Below are 18327 nucleotides of genomic sequence, written 5' to 3'. Positions count from 1 at the left end.
CTGCGGCGACGCTGCGTCGCCGCAAGTAATATCACAGGGCGCTATGCGAGGGTGCGATGATCCCGGATGTGTACAGTTAACACATCCGGCATCATCGCGTCCCAGAAAGGGGGCGGGGCTTAGCGCCGAGGGGCTTAGCGCCGAGCGGCTTCGCCGCTACGGCGATACCGCCGGCCATCCTGACCGTGGACACGTACCCTAAAGGGGCCGAATAATATTGCACGCCCCACTTTTCAGTTTTTGAATTTCCACAAAAATGTAAAATAACCAATAAATTTTGTTCAGCTTCACAATTGTATTCCACTTGTTGTTGATTCTTCACCAAAAATATACATTTGGTATCTTTATGTTTGAAGCATGATATGTGGGAAAAGGTTGAAAAGTTCCAGGGGGACGAATACTTTCGCAAGGCACTGTACATGCTGCCCGATCAAATCATAGATGAAAAAAGGAAACAACATTTTATAATCAACTTGGTTCATTCATAAATCCTGGCCTCGGCTGCTGTCACTGAGTTTATTAATGGTCGTATGAGAAAGGTTCTGCTGCTGAATGCACTTTGGCAAATCATCAAGATCCGCTGCTGGCAGCTCCTGTGTAATCACAGACTGATGATGTCCCCGATGTCCTGGATGGAGACAATTCTGGAGACGCTGCAGCCACGGGAGCAGGTTTAGGCCACACAGGTTGCTCAATATAGCACCAGGAACATGCGGCCAGGGGGTGTGACGAGGAAAAATGGCTCTTGGGGCAATTTGGAGAAATGGATGCCCTTCCTCAACCTCAGTGATAGCAGCCAAAGCTGTAACTGTGGAGATTTGTGCAATGGGCTCAGACTACACACTGAATAATCCAGAGGTTTAGAAAATGTTGTTTCCATTCACCATTTGTAGATCAGTGACGTCTCCATCCTGAGATTTCCATAATTCCAGCACTTTGCCTTCATGGTGCTGTAATTTCTCTGTTGAGCGTATCGTAGGATTAGAAGTACTTTATCAACAGCTCCCTGCACACAGTATGATGCCCCCACATACAGTATGATGCCCCTGCACACAGTATGATGCCCCCGCACACAGTATGATGCCCCGCACACAGTATAATGCCCCCTACACAGCATGATGCCCCCACACACAGTATGATGCCCCCACACACAGTATGATGCCCCTGCACACAGTATGATGCCCCTGCACACAGTATGACGCCCCCCACACAGTATGATGCCCCTGCACACAAAATGATGCCCCTGCACACCATATGATGCCCCGCACACAGTATGATGCCCCCTACACAGCATGATGTCCCCGCACACAGTATGATGTCCCCTACACAGTATGATGCCCCCTACACAGCATGATGCCCCCTACACAGCATGATGTCCCCTACACAGTATGATTCCCCCCACACAGTATGATGCCCCCTACACAGTATGATGCCCCCCACACAGTATGATGTCCCCCAGTTTGATGCCCCCCACACAGTATGTCCCCCACACAGTATGATGCCCCCACACAGTATGATGCCCCCTACACAGCATGATGTCCCCCACACCGTATGATGCCCCCTACACAGCATGATGTCCCCCACACAGTATGATGCCCCCTACATAGCATGATGTCCCCCACACAGTATGATGTCCCCACATAGTATGATGCCCCCTACACAGTATGATATTCCCCCACACAGTATGATGCCCCCTACACAGTATGATGCCCCCTACACAGCCTGATGCCCCCACAGTATGATGTCCCCTACAGAGTATGATGCCCCCACACAGTATGATTCCCCCACACAGTATGATGCCCCCTACACAGCATGATGTCCCCGCACACAGTATGATGTCCCCTACACAGTATGATGCCCCCTACACAGCATGATGCCCCCTACACAGCATGATGTCCCCTACACAGTATGATTCCCCCCACACAGTATGATGCCCCCTACACAGTATGATGCCCCCCACACAGTATGATGTCCCCCAGTTTGATGCCCCCCACACAGTATGTCCCCCACACAGTATGATGCCCCCACACAGTATGATGCCCCCTACACAGCATGATGTCCCCCACACCGTATGATGCCCCCTACACAGCATGATGTCCCCCACACAGTATGATGCCCCCTACATAGCATGATGTCCCCCACACAGTATGATGTCCCCACATAGTATGATGCCCCCTACACAGTATGATATTCCCCCACACAGTATGATGCCCCCTACACAGTATGATGCCCCCTACACAGCCTGATGCCCCCACAGTATGATGTCCCCTACAGAGTATGATGCCCCCACACAGTATGATTCCCCCACACAGTATGATGCCCCCTACACAGTATGATGTCCCCCCACACAGTAGGATGCCCCCACACAGTAGGATGCCCCCTACAAGCACCATCGAACAATATCCATAGATGAAGATGGGAACAACCCCGAAGTTCGGGTCAGATGACCGTGAAAGTAAGAAATTGGCCTGATTGCAGCAAGACAGAATGGATCCTATTGTAACAAACCCTCAGCTGTAAACTAGATCAGCTTCTAGTTTCCATAATGACAATGTAAATAAGGAGAATGCTGTGTATTAAAATCAGAAGGTATGGAGGGGTCCACACAGCAGCAGGACCCCCAAGTATATGGAAACTTTATGGCGATATACCGTATTTAGTAGGATGGGGGAGGCGGACAGTCTGGTGTGGAGCTCTGGGTGATACAGGTGATATAATGCCGCCATATTGTGCCACACTCTGCTGCAGAAACACTAAATAACTAATACTTATTTTCATTGTCCAGAGCTGATGGTGCTCAACATTATCCCCTGCTAAAATCACGAGCCTTAAACTTTACACAGGAATGCGACACCCGGGCACCGCGACAGATCTACATGAACCCTTTAACTGCCTGGGTTGATTTTACTTAGTGAATGCGATAGATGGAAGACGTGAGATAGAAATGTATGTGATGGAAAGATACATTGATATAAGATTATTATCCATCTTTCCCGAGTGACCATTATATACACAGAGCCCATTACTGATCCTAGAGTCCTAAACCCTCCAGGATTCTACACTACATAGAGAATAGTATGTGCCCCTCCATATCCAGCTCCGGGGGCTTCTCCGACCTCCATCCTACATCATAGACATAATATGGAGTCGTCATCTGCAGATATAACGGCTCTCGCTCTTGCGGGAAGAAATATTACTAGATTTTGGAGGCGTCTGTGGGAATTTTTGCCCCTTCATTCAGAAGATCATTTGTGGGGTCAGACCCTGATATTGGGGGGGGGCCGGGCTCACAATCTCCATTATAGGATGGGGCATGTTCCCCCCATGCCTGTATGGACCTCGTCATGGAGGGCAGATAAGGGTCTTCCCAAAACTGTTCCCACAAAGCTGAAGCTACAATTGTCCACAATGTCTTGTCGTGAAGATTAAGATTTCCCATCACTGGAGCTGAGGGTCCGAGGCCGCCCCCTGATAACAGCCCATAGCATTATCCTCCTCCACCAACAGTACAGGGGGCACAATGCAGTCAGGGGGTAACGTCCTCCTGCAATCACCAAACCCAGGCTCCTCCATCAGACATAGATAGAGAAGTGCGATCCGTCACTGCATAGAACACATCTCCTCCAGAGTCCAGTGGTGGCGGCTTTACACCGCTCCATCCGACGCTCGGCATTGTGCTTGGTGATGTACGGCTGCATGCAGCTGCTTGGCCATGAAGCTCCCAGCGGAGGCGCAATGTTTGTGCTGATACCAGAGGAGGTTTGGACTCTGCAGTTATGGGGTCAGCAGAGCGGTGGTGACATTTCTGCCCACTGCTCCTCAGCACTCGGCCCCCCGCTCTGTAACGTTACAGGGTCAACACTTCATGGCTGAGGTTCCTTCCTCTTCTCAATAACATCACTCACAGGTGATGGGGAAGATTCAGGAGGAGAAACGTCATGGACGGACTTGTTACCCCGTTGGCTCCAATTGCAAGACCGCGCTGGTAATAGCTCTGCACCACTGGCCGCTCTGTTACATGGCAGTAAAAGAAGACGGCATATTGGGGGCTGAAGGTTATACACTGGGGTAACTGTGAGGCCAGATGTTATACACCAGGGGGTGTGGGGGGCAGGATGTTATACACTGGGGGAGTGATGAGGCCGGATGTTATACACTGTGGGAGTGAGGGGTCCGGATGTTAAACAGTGGGGTATATGGGAGTCCGGATGTTATACAGTGGGGGAGCGAGGGGCCCGGATGTTATACACTGGGGGAGTGTGGGGGCCGGATGTTATACAGTGGGGGAGTGAGGGGGCCGGATGTTATACACTGGTGAAGTGAAGGGGCCGGATATTATACACTGGGGGAGTGAGGAGGCCGGATGTTATACACTGGGGGAGTGAGAGAGCCAGATGTTATACACTGGGGGACTGATGGGGCCAGATGTTATACACTGGGGAAGTAAAGGGGCCAGATTTTATACACTGGGGGTGCGAGGCTGGATAATATACACTGGGGGAGTGTGGGGGCCGGATATTATACACTGGGGGAGCGAGGAGGCCTGATATTATACACTGGGGGAGTGAGGGGTCCGGATGTTATACAGTGGGGTATATGGGAGTTCGGATGTTATACAGTGGGGGAGCGAGGGGGCTGGATGTTATACAGTGGGGGAGCGAGGGGGCCGTATGTTATACAGTGGGGGAGTGAGGGGGCCGGATGTTATACACTGGGGAAGTGAAGGGGCCGGATATTATACACTAGGGGAGTGAGGAGGCCGGATGTTATACACTGGGGGAGTGAGAGAGCCAGATGTTATACACTGGGGGACTGAGGGGGCCAGATGTTATTCACTGGGGAGTAAAGGGGCCGAATTTTATACACTGGGGGTGCGAGGAGGCCGGATATTATACACTGGGAGGGTGTGGGGGCCGAATGATATACATTGGGGGAGCAAGGGGGATGGATGTTATACAGGGAAGGGGTAAATGGGAGGCCGGATGTTATACACAGGAGCAGTGAGGGTGCTGGATGTTATACAGGGGGAATAAATGGGAGGCCAAACGTTATATACCGGGAGTTAATGGGTATTATACTATATTTCTCCGTATAGCATATGTCTGTGAGCTCACGCTATCAACCCTCTGTATGTTATGAAATGCGCCTGTCAGCCCCATTGACATCGGGAATGGTGATGTGTTACCTTCTGACAGGTCTGTGTGACATACAAGTAGGTGGTTTTCGGTGGATTTGCCCTTTAAGCCAGGTGTGATCTGTTCCCTGGCAGGTGAGCAGTATAATTCTGTGTACACTTCTGATCACATCCCGGATACAAGATGCTCCATAATGAAGTCAGTGCGCCCACATCCTTGTCTGGCGACTTAGAAACCGTCAGAAGTTCTTCCAAGTGCGCAAGAGCCGCATCCTGGACATGTAATTAAAGGAGCTGGAAATCTGCCAGCAAAGTAAGGAAGCAGCTGAGCGTGAGCAAAAATCACAGCAGCTCTCTGAAGATATATGTATAAAAAATAATAATTGTCTCTCCTGAAAATAAACAGCACCTTCCAAAAATCATAATACCCCTCAAAACCAAGAATAACCGCTCTAAAAAAAAATCAGAATACCCGCATGAAAAATACCCCCTAAAATTAGAATAGCCTCCTAAGAAAAGACTAATCCAAAAATTAGAAGAATGTCATGAAAAATAGAATTGCTCCCAACAATCAGAAAAAAATCCCCCCAAAAAACAGAATAAGTCAACGAAAAGCACACGCTTTTTAAAAACAGGTCCTCGAGTTGTGTTCTCCTATAAATTCTAATCGGTAACTTGAATAGCACCTCAAAAACAAAGAAAATCAGAATAACACCATGGCAGTCACAACAGCCCCCCAAAAATCAGTCTGACCATAAAAAAAACAGATTAACCCACCAAAAAATCAGGATAACTCCCCGAAAAACAGAATACCTCCTTATAACTACTGATCGAAACTGTGACTATCACCTTCTAAATCAAGGTCGTCATCTTTTTGTAGAAATTCTGCTCTATAATCAGAATAAACCATCAGAAAAATGAGATTAGACCCTAAAAATTATAATCATGGCCCTCCAAAAATCAGACCCGTCATCCCCCCAAGAATCAGAACCGTCATCCCAAGAATCAGGACCGTCATCCCCCAAGAACCAAAGAATCAGAACCATCATCCCCCAAGAATCAAAAGGCATCCCCAGAATCAGAATGTCACCCCCCAAGAATCAGAACCATCATCTCCCCATGATTCAGGACTATCATTCCCTAAGAATCAGAACCATCATCCCCCAAGAAGCAGAACCGTCATCCCCCCAAGAATCAGAACCATCATCCAAGAATCAGAACCGTCACCCCCCCAAGAATGAGAACTGTCACCCCCCCAAGAATCAGTACCATCATCCCTCAAGAATCAGAACCATCATCCCCCAAGAATCAGAACCATCACCCCCAAGAATCAGAACCATCATCCCCCAAGAATCAGAACCATCATCCCCCAAGAATCAGAACCATCATCCCCCAAGAATCAGAACCGTCACCCCCAAGAATCAGAACCATCACCCCCAAGAATCAGAACCATCACCCCCAAGAATCAGAACCATCACCCCCAAGAATCAGAACCATCATCCCCCAAGAATCAGAACCATCATCCCCCAAGAATCAGAACCGTCACCCCCAAGAATCAGAACCGTCACCCCCAAGAATCAGAACCATCATCCCCCAAGAATCAGAACCATCACCCCCAAGAATCAGAACCATCACCCCCAAGAATCAGAACCATCACCCCCCCAGAATCAGAACCATCACCCCCAAGAATCAGAACCATCACCCCTGTTGTGAATTTACTTTTTGCTCCCTCTAGTGGTTACTAGTTTTTTGACTCTGGTTTTTCTGTCATTCCTTTTATCCGCACCTGGGTCGTTAGTTAAGGGTGTTGCTGTTTAAGCTCCCTGGACCTTCAGTTCAATGCCTGGCAACGTAGTTATCAGAGCTAGTCTGCTGTGCTCTTGTCTACTGATCCTGGTTCCAGTTATATCAGCTAAGTCCGCTTTTTGCTTTTTGCTATTTTGTTTTGGTTTTGTATTTTTGTCCAGCTTGTTCCAAATATATATCCTGACCTTTGCTGGAAGCTCTAGGGGGCTGGTGTTCTCCCCCCGGACCGTTAGACGGTTCGGGGGTTCTTGAATTTCCAGTGTGGATTTTGATAGGGTTTTTGTTGACCATATAAGTTACCTTTCTTTATTCTGCTATCAGTAAGCGGGCCTCTCTGTGCTAAACCTGGTTCATTTCTGTGTTTGTCATTTCCTCTTACCTCACCGTTATTATTTGTGGGGGGCTTCTATCCAGCTTTGGGGTCCCCTTCTCTGGAGGCAAGAAAGGTCTTTGTTTTCCTCTACTAGGGGTAGCACTGTGGTTTTACTCTTGAACCATTAGAAAATCCTATTCCTCTTAGGGGTATTGATGCTACGCCATTGGCAGCAAATAAACCGCAGTATTGGACACAGGTTACCATGTGCATGACTCCTGAACACCGCGAGGTGATACGTTTCCTGGTTTTACATAAAATGCATGATTTGGTTGTTTTAGGGCTGCCATGGTTACAGACCCATAATCCAGTCCTTGACTGGAAGGCTATGTCAGTGTCTAGTTGGGGCTGTCGTGGTATTCATGGGGATTCCCTGCCTGTGTCTATTGCTTCTTCTACGCCTTCGGAAGTTCCGGAGTATTTGTCTGATTATCAGGATGTCTTCAGTGAGTCTGAGTCCAGTGCACTGCCTCCTCATAGGGACTGTGACTGTGCTATAGATTTGATCCCAGGCAGTAAATTTCCTAAGGGAAGACTGTTTAATCTGTCGGTACCTGAACATACCGCTATGCGTTCATATATCAAGGAGTCTCTAGAGAAAGGACATATTCGTCCGTCTTCTTCCCCTCTTGGTGCGGGATTCTTTTTTGTGGCAAAAAAGGACGGATCTTTGAGATCTTGTATTGATTATCGGCTTTTAAATAAGATCACTGTCAAATTTCAGTATCCTTTACCGCTGTTGTCTGACTTGTTTGCCCGGATTAAAGGTGCCAAGTGGTTCACCAAGATAGATCTTCGTGGTGCGTACAACCTTGTGCGCATTAAGCAAGGTGATGAATGGAAAACCGCATTCAATACGCCCGAAGGTCATTTTGAGTACTTGGTGATGCCTTTTGGGCTCTCCAATGCGCCTTCAGTTTTTCAGTCCTTTATGCATGACATTTTCCGGAAGTATCTGGATACATTTTTGATTGTTTATCTGGATGATATTTTGGTTTTTTCTGATAATTGGGATTCGCATGTGGAGCAGGTCAGGTTGGTCTTTAAAATTTTGCGTGAAAATTCTTTGTTTGTCAAGGGCTCAAAGTGTCTCTTTGGTGTACAGAAGGTTCCCTTTTTGGGGTTCATTTTTTCCCCTTCTGCTGTGGAGATGGACCCAGTCAAGGTCCGAGCTATTCTTGATTGGACTCAGCCCTCGTCAGTTAAGAGTCTACAGAAGTTCTTGGGTTTCGCTAACTTCTACCGTCGTTTTATCGCTAATTTTTCTAGCATTGTGAAACCTTTGACGGATATGACCAAGAAGGGCTCCGATGTAGCTAACTGGGCTCCTGCTGCCGTGGAGGCTTTCCAGGAGTTGAAACGCCGGTTTACTTCGGCGCCTGTTTTGTGCCAGCCCGATGTCTCACTTCCCTTTCAGGTTGAGGTGGATGCTTCAGAGATTGGAGCAGGGGCCGTTTTGTCGCAGAGAGGCCCTGGTTGCTCTGTTATGAAACCTTGTGCCTTTTTCTCTAGGAAGTTTTCGCCTGCCGAGCGAAATTATGATGTGGGCAATCGGGAGTTGTTGGCCATGAAATGGGCATTTGAGGAGTGGCGTCATTGGCTCGAGGGTGCTAAGCATCGTGTGGTGGTCTTGACTGATCACAAAAATCTGATGTATCTCGAGTCTGCTAAACGCCTTAATCCGAGACAGGCCCGCTGGTCATTGTTTTTCTCCCGCTTTGATTTTGTTGTCTCGTATTTACCAGGTTCAAAGAATGTGAAGGCCGATGCTCTTTCTAGGAGCTTTGTGCCTGATGCTCCTGGAGTCGCTGATCCTGTTGGTATTCTTAAAGATGGAGTTATCTTGTCAGCTATTTCTCCGGATCTGCGACGTGTGTTGCAGAGATTTCAGGCTGATAGGCCTGAGTCTTGTCCACCTGACAGACTGTTTGTCCCGGATAAGTGGACCAGCAGAGTCATTTCCGAGGTTCATTCCTCGGTGTTGGCAGGTCACCCGGGAATTTTTGGCACCAGAGATCTGGTGGCCAGGTCCTTTTGGTGGCCTTCCTTGTCAAGGGATGTGCGGTCATTTGTGCAGTCCTGTGGGACTTGTGCTCGAGCTAAGCCTTGCTGTTCTCGTGCCAGCGGTTTGCTCTTGCCCTTGCCTGTCCCGAAGAGACCTTGGACACATATCTCCATGGATTTCATTTCTGATCTTCCGCTATCCCAGGGCATGTCCGTTATTTGGGTGATATGTGATCGCTTCTCAAAGATGGTCCATTTGGTTCCTTTGCCTAAGCTGCCTTCCTCTTCCGATCTGGTTCCTGTGTTTTTCCAGAACGTGGTTCGTTTGCACGGCATCCCTGAGAATATTGTGTCAGACAGAGGATCCCAGTTCGTTTCCAGATTCTGGCGATCCTTTTGTAGTAGGATGGGCATTGATTTGTCATTTTCGTCTGCTTTCCATCCTCAGACTAATGGACAGACGGAGCGAACCAATCAGACTTTGGAGGCTTATTTGAGGTGTTTTGTCTCTGCTGATCAGGACGATTGGGTGACATTCTTGCCGTTGGCTGAGTTTGCCCTTAATAATCGGGCTAGTTCCGCCACCTTGGTTTCGCCTTTTTTCTGCAACTCTGGTTTCCATCCTCGCTTTTCTTCGGGTCATGTGGAGCCTTCTGACTGTCCTGGGGTGGATTCTGTGGTGGATAGGTTGCAGCGGATCTGGAATCATGTGGTGGACAACTTGAAGTTGTCACAGGAGAGGGCTCAGCGCTTTGCCAACCGCCGCCGCGGTGTGGGTCCCCGACTACGCGTTGGGGATTTGGTATGGCTTTCTTCCCGCTTTGTTCCTATGAAGGTTTCCTCTCCCAAATTTAAACCTCGTTTTATTGGGCCTTACAAGATATTGGAAATCCTTAATCCTGTATCTTTTCGTCTGGATCTTCCTGTGTCGTTTGCTATTCACAATGTATTTCATAGGTCCTTGTTGCGGCGGTACATTGTGCCTATAGTTCCTTCTGCTGAGCCTCCTGCTCCGGTGTTGGTTGAGGGCGAGTTGGAGTACGTGGTGGAGAAGATCTTGGATTCTCGCCTCTCCAGGCGGAGGCTTCAGTACCTGGTCAAGTGGAAGGGCTATGGTCAGGAGGATAATTCCTGGGTGGTCGCCTCTGATGTTCATGCGGCCGATTTAGTTCGTGCCTTTCATGCCGCTCATCCTGATCGCCCTGGTGGTCGTGGTGAGGGTTCGGTGACCCCTCACTAAGGGGGGGGTACTGTTGTGAATTTACTTTTTGCTCCCTCTAGTGGTTACTAGTTTTTTGACTCTGGTTTTTCTGTCATTCCTTTTATCCGCACCTGGGTCGTTAGTTAAGGGTGTTGCTGTTTAAGCTCCCTGGACCTTCAGTTCAATGCCTGGCAACGTAGTTATCAGAGCTAGTCTGCTGTGCTCTTGTCTACTGATCCTGGTTCCAGTTATATCAGCTAAGTCTGCTTTTTGCTTTTTGCTATTTTGTTTTGGTTTTGTATTTTTGTCCAGCTTGTTCCAAATATATATCCTGACCTTTGCTGGAAGCTCTAGGGGGCTGGTGTTCTCCCCCCGGGCCGTTAGACGGTTCGGGGGTTCTTGAATTTCCAGTGTGGATTTTGATAGGGTTTTTGTTGACCATATAAGTTACCTTTCTTTATTCTGCTATCAGTAAGCGGGCCTCTCTGTGCTAAACCTGGTTCATTTCTGTGTTTGTCATTTCCTCTTACCTCACCGTTATTATTTGTGGGGGGCTTCTATCCAGCTTTGGGGTCCCCTTCTCTGGAGGCAAGAAAGGTCTTTTGTTTTCCTCTACTAGGGGTAGCTAGATTCTCCGGCTGGAGCGTGTCATCTAGAATCAACGTAGGAATGATCCCCGGCTACTTCTAGTGTTGGCGTTAGGAGTAGATATATGGTCAACCCAGCTACCACTGCCCTATGAGCTGGATTTTTGTATTCTGCAGACTTCCACGTTCCTCTGAGACCCTCGCCATTGGGGTCATAACACACCCCCCAAGAATCAGAACCATCACCCCCAAGAATCAGAACCATCACCCCCAAGAATCAGAACCATCACCCCCCCAGAATCAGAACCATCACCCCCCCAGAATCAGAACCATCACCCCCAAGAATCAGAACCATCTCCCCCAAGAATCAGAACCATCACCCCCAAGAATCAGAACCATCACCCCCCAAGAATCAGAACCATCACCCCCAAGAATCAGAACCATCATCCCCCAAGAATCAGAACCATCATCCCCCAAGAATCAGAACCATCACCCCCAAGAATCAGAACCATCATCCCCCAAGAATCAGAACCATCATCCCCCAAGAATCAGAACCGTCACCCCCAAGAATCAGAACCATCACCCCCAAGAATCAGAACCATCACCCCCAAGAATCAGAACCATCATCCCCCAAGAATCAGAACCGTCACCCCCAAGAATCAGAACCATCACCCCCAAGAATCAGAACCATCACCCCCAAGAATCAGAACCATCATCCCCCAAGAATCAGAACCGTCACCCCCAAGAATCAGAACCGTCACCCCCAAGAATCAGAACCATCATCCCCCAAGAATCAGAACCATCACCCCCAAGAATCAGAACCATCATCCCCCAAGAATCAGAACCATCATCCCCCAAGAATCAGAACCGTCACCCCCAAGAATCAGAACCATCACCCCCAAGAATCAGAACCATCATCCCCCAAGAATCAGAACCATCACCCCCAAGAATCAGAACCATCATCCCCCAAGAATCAGAACCATCATCCCCCAAGAATCAGAACCGTCACCCCCAAGAATCAGAACCGTCACCCCCAAGAATCAGAACCGTCACCCCCAAGAATCAGAACCATCATCCCCCAAGAATCAGAACCGTCACCCCCAAGAATCAGAACCATCACCCCCAAGAATCAGAACCATCACCCCCAAGAATCAGAACCGTCACCCCCAAGAATCAGAACCATCATCCCCCAAGAATCAGAACCATCACCCCCAAGAATCAGAACCATCACCCCCAAGAATCAGAACCATCACCCCCAAGAATCAGAACCGTCACCCCCCAAGAATCAGAACCGTCACCCCCAAGAATCAGAACCGTCATCACAACAATCATTAAACATATGGCGGCTCTGATTTTCCGGTGACTTCACCTCCAGAAGTATGGAGATAGAAAAAGCCATTATAGAGAAAACCGTCCCACAATTTGGCCAGATATCACAATATTATGGGCTAATTCCTCCTGGGAGATGTAGTTCCCCATCTCCATAAACGCAGCACTGACACGTCACCATAGAGACAGTGGGAAACTGCAGACAGGCGATCACAATGGCCAGCCCTGCTGACGACGGCACTCCCAGCAATCAGCGCGGCTGAGGACCCCTGTGCGGAGATCGGAGGACGGCGGAAAGGAAGAGCGGACGGCGGATGAGACGCTGAGGGGTCAGTGCACGGGGCCGACATACTGTCTACAGCTGTGACGTACGGGATACGTCCGCATATCTCTGTACGGGCGGGAAATCTCCTGTGTACCGTCACAGCCGCCGCATATGCAGTCTGTACCCCTATATAGGGTATATATACACCTCACGTGTCCCCCGTATACACTGTACATTATATATACACCTCACGTGTCCCCGTATACACTGTACATTATATATACACCTCGCGTGTCCCCCGTATACACTGTACATTATATATACACCTCACGTGTCCCTGTATACACTGTACATTATATATACACCTCACGTGTCCCCGTATACACTGTACATTATATATACACCTCGCGTGTCCCCCGTATACACTGTACATTATATATACACCTCACGTGTCCCTGTATACACTGTACATTATATATACACCTCACGTGTCCCCGTATACACTGTACATTATATATACACCTCGCGTGTCCCCGTATACACTGTACATTATATATACACCTCGCGTGTCCCCGTATACACTGTACATTATATATACACCTCACGTGTCCCCGTATACACTGTACATTATATATACACCTCACGTGTCCCCGTATACACTGTACATTATATATACACCTCGCGTGTCCCCGTATACACTGTACATTATATATACACCTCACGTGTCCCCGTATACACTGTACATTATATATACACCTCACGTGTCCCCGTATACACTGTACATTATATATACACCTCACGTGTCCCCCTTATACACTGTACATTACATATACACCTCACGTGTCCCCGTATACACTGTACATTATATATACACCTCACGTGTCCCCGTATACACTGTACATTATATATACACCTCACGTGTCCCCGTATACACTGTACATTATATATACACCTCACGTGTCCCCCTTATACACTGTACATTACATATACACCTCACGTGTCCCCGTATACACTGTACATTATATATACACCTCACGTGTCCCCGTATACACTGTACATTATATATACACCTCACGTGTCCCCGTATACACTGTACATTATATATACACCTCGCGTGTCCCCGTATACACTGTACATTATATATACACCTCACGTGTCCCCGTATACACTGTACATTATATATACACCTCACGTGTCCCCGTATACACTGTACATTATATATACACCTCACGTGTCCCCCTTATACACTGTACATTACATATACACCTCACGTGTCCCCGTATACACTGTACATTATATATACACCTCACGTGTCCCCGTATACACTGTACATTACATATACACCTCGCGTGTCCCCCGTATACACTGTACATTATATATACACCTCGCGTGTCCCCGTATACACTGTACATTATATATACACCTCGCGTGTCCCCCGTATACACTGTACATTATATATACACCTCACGTGTCCCTGTATACACTGTACATTATATATACACCTCACGTGTCCCCGTATACACTGTACATTATATATACACCTCACGTGTCCCCGTATACACTATATTATATATACACCTCACGTGTCCCCCGTATACACTGTACATTATATATACACCTCGCGTGTCCCCCGTATACACTGTACATTATATATACACCTCACGTGTCCCTGTATACACTGTACATTATATATACACCTCACGTGTCCCCGTATACACTGTACATGATATATACACCTCACGTGTCCCCGTATACACTGTACATTATATATACACCTCACGTGTCCCTGTATACACTGTACATTATATATACACCTCACGTGTCCCCGTATACACTGTACATTATATATACACCTCGCGTGTCCCCCGTATACACTGTACATTATATATACACCTCACGTGTCCCCCGTATACACTGTATATTATATATACCTCACGTGTCCCCCGTATACACTGTACATTATATATACACCTCACGTGTCCCCGTATACACTGTACATTATATATACACCTCACGTGTCCCCGTATACACTGTACATTATATATACACCTCACGTGTCCCCGTATACACTGTACATCATATATACACCTCACGTGTCCCCGTATACACTGTACATCATATATACACCTCACGTGTCCCCGTATACACTGTACATTATATATACACCTCACGTGTCCCCCTATACACTGTACATTATATATACACCTCACGTGTCCCCCTTATACACTGTACATTACATATACACCTCACGTGTCCCCGTATACACTGTACATTATATATACACCTCACGTGTCCCCGTATACACTGTACATTATATATACACCTCACGTGTCCCCGTATACACTGTACATTATATATACACCTCACGTGTCCCCGTATACACTGTACATTATATATACACCTCACGTGTCCCCGTATACACTGTACATTATATATACACCTCACGTGTCCCCGTATACACTGTACATTATATATACACCTCACGTGTCCCCCGTATACACTGTACATTATATATACACCTCACGTGTCCCCGTATACACTGTACATTATATATACACCTCACGTGTCCCCGTATACACTGTACATTATATATACACCTCACGTGTCCCCGTATACACTGTACATTATATATACACCTCGCGTGTCCCCCATATACACTGTACATTATATATACACCTCACGTGTCCCCGGATATACTGTATATTATATATACACCTCACGTGTCCCCGTATACACTGTACATTATATATACACCTCACGTGTCCCCGTATACACTGTACATTATATATATACCTCACGTGTCCCCGTATACACTGTACATTATATATACACCTCACGTGCCCCCGTATACACTGTACATTATATATACACCTCACGTGTCCCCGTATACACTGTACATTATATATACACCTCACGTGTCCCCGTATACACTGTACATTATATATACACCTCACGTGTCCCCGTATACACTGTACATTATATATACACCTCACGTGTCCCCGTATACACTGTACATTATATATACACCTCACGTGTCCCCGTATACACTGTACATTATATATACACCTCACGTGTCCCCCGTATACACTGTACATTATATATACACCTCACGTGTCCCCCGTATACACTGTACATTATATATACACCTCACGTGTCCCCCGTATACACTGTACATTATATATACACCTCACGTGTCCCCGTATACACTGTACATTATATATACACCTCACGTGTCCCCCGTATACACTGTACATTATATATACACCTCACGTGTCCCCCGTATACACTGTACATTATATATACACCTCACGTGTCCCCGTATACACTGTACATTATATATACACCTCACGTGTCCCCGTATACACTGTACATTATATATACACCTCACGTGTCCCCCGTATACACTGTACATTATATATACACCTCACGTGTCCCCCGTATACACTGTACATTATATATACACCTCACGTGTCCCCGTATACACTGTACATTATATATACACCTCACGTGTCCCCGTATACACTGTACATTATATATACACCTCACGTGTCCCCGTATACACTGTACATTATATATACACCTCACGTGTCCCCCGTATACACTGTACATTATATATACACCTCACGTGTCCCCCGTATACACTGTACATTATATATACACCTCACGTGTCCCCCGTATACACTGTACATTATATATACACCTCACGTGTCCCCCGTATACACTGTACATTATATATACACCTCACGTGTCCCCGTATACACTGTACATTATATATACACCTCACGTGTCCCCGTATACACTGTACATTATATATACACCTCACGTGTCCCCCGTATACACTGTACATTATATATACACCTCACGTGTCCCCCGTATACACTGTACATTATATATACACCTCACGTGTCCCCCGTATACACTGTACATTATATATACACCTCACGTGTCCCCGTATACACTGTACATTATATATACACCTCACGTGTCCCCCGTATACACTGTACATTATATATACACCTCACGTGTCCCCGTATACACTGTACATTATATATACACCTCACGTGTCCCCGTATACACTGTACATCATATATACACCTCACGTGTCCCCGTATACACTGTACATTATATATACACCTCACGTGTCCCCCGTATACACTGTACATTATATATACACCTCACGTGTCCCCGTATACACTGTACATCATATATACACCTCACGTGTCCCCGTATACACTGTACATTATATATACACCTCACGTGTCCCCGTATACACTGTACATCATATATACACCTCACGTGTCCCCGTATACACTGTACATTATATATACACCTCACGTGTCCCCCGTATACACTGTACATTATATATACACCTCACGTGTCCCCGTATACACTGTACATTATATATACACCTCACGTGTCCCCCGTATACACTGTACATTACATATAGTCTCTGGTCAGGCTGCTGTTTGCTCTGTGTCTTGTGTAGATGGTTTTCTGTTCTGTTACATTATGGGTCTCGGCTGCTGACCCTGTATGTACCGTCCTTATCTGATATTTGGGTGGTCCTATCTGCGGTTGTGTTTTGGGTGTTCTATCCCTGCGCTCCGCTGACTCCTGTAAGACGAGACGAGGGCTTCCTTCCTCATCATCACCCTCATTCTCACACCGTGCAGTCTCTGTGGAGCCCAATACATGGCTTGTTCCAGAAATCTCCTGTCCTGAAACTGTTAATATACCTGACCCCGAGGGCGGCTGAAAACTTCCTGGGATCTGGTCCAGAAGACCCGGAGGGAACAAGAGAGCAAACCACCAACTATTCCCCATCAGAGAAGACATGCAAAAGTTCTGACACTTTTTTACTGTATTTCCTCTGGGGGGTATTTATCCAAGACTTTATGCCTTCCCCTCTTATTAAAGGGAATGTCAGCACGGTTCATGGCCCCCCCCCCCCCCCCCTCCAAAGGGGCGTACCCAGCTTTTTTTGTCATTGATTTACATTGTACTGTAAATCAATTGCGGATCTGCAGCGTTTCTGTACCGGAAATAACGCTGCGGATCCGCAGAGAATCTGCAACGTGTGCACATACCCTTAGGGTATGTGCACACGATGCGGATTTTGCTGCGGATCCGCAGCGTTTCTGCAGCTGCAGGTCCGCAGCAGTTTCCCATGAGTTTACAGTTCAATGTAAACCTATGGGAAACCAAAAACGCTGTGCACATGCTGCGGAAAAAACGCAGCGGTTTACATTCTGCAGCATGTCACTTCTTTCTGCAGATTCCACAGCGGTTTTAGGCTATGTGCACACGTAGGAAATGTGGTGCAGAATTTTCTGCACTAAATCTGCATCTATTGGCAGAAAACGCAGGTGCAGATTTGATGCAGTTTCTGTGCAGATTTTACCAGTGCAGATTTTTATCATGGAGGGGTGCAGAAATGCTGCAGAACTGCACAAAAGAAGCGACATGCACTTCTTTGAAATCTGCAGCATTTCTGCGCAGATATTTCTGCACCATGTGCACAGCTTTTTTTTTCACATTGATTTACATTGTACTGTAAATCACAGTGCAGTTCTGCACCAATTCTGCACTAAATCTGCATCGTGTGCACATACCCTTAGGCTATGTGCA

At 47.1% G+C, this 18327-nt stretch overlaps 1 protein-coding gene across 4 annotated transcripts in view; it reads left to right on the top strand.

The window, feature by feature from the left end:
* The first annotated feature begins 12627 nt into the window (after positions 1-12627).
* NKTR (natural killer cell triggering receptor) overlaps positions 12628-18327 on the top strand; it is a 35694-nt gene continuing 29994 nt past the window's right edge. For 3 of the 4 annotated variants that reach the window (XM_077268040.1, XM_077268039.1, XM_077268041.1), the window contains exon 1: positions 12628-12763. The gene's annotated coding sequence lies outside the window, so the exon portion shown is untranslated. The remainder of the gene's footprint in view (positions 12764-18327) is intronic. The other variant, XM_077268042.1, reaches the window with a different exon arrangement.

The sequence above is a fragment of the Ranitomeya variabilis genome, chromosome 6 (genome assembly GCF_051348905.1).
Source record: "Ranitomeya variabilis isolate aRanVar5 chromosome 6, aRanVar5.hap1, whole genome shotgun sequence".
Classification (NCBI taxonomy): domain Eukaryota; kingdom Metazoa; phylum Chordata; class Amphibia; order Anura; family Dendrobatidae; genus Ranitomeya; species Ranitomeya variabilis.
Note: the sequence above shows the minus strand (reverse complement) of the source record. Positions and strands in the feature narration are given on the sequence as shown.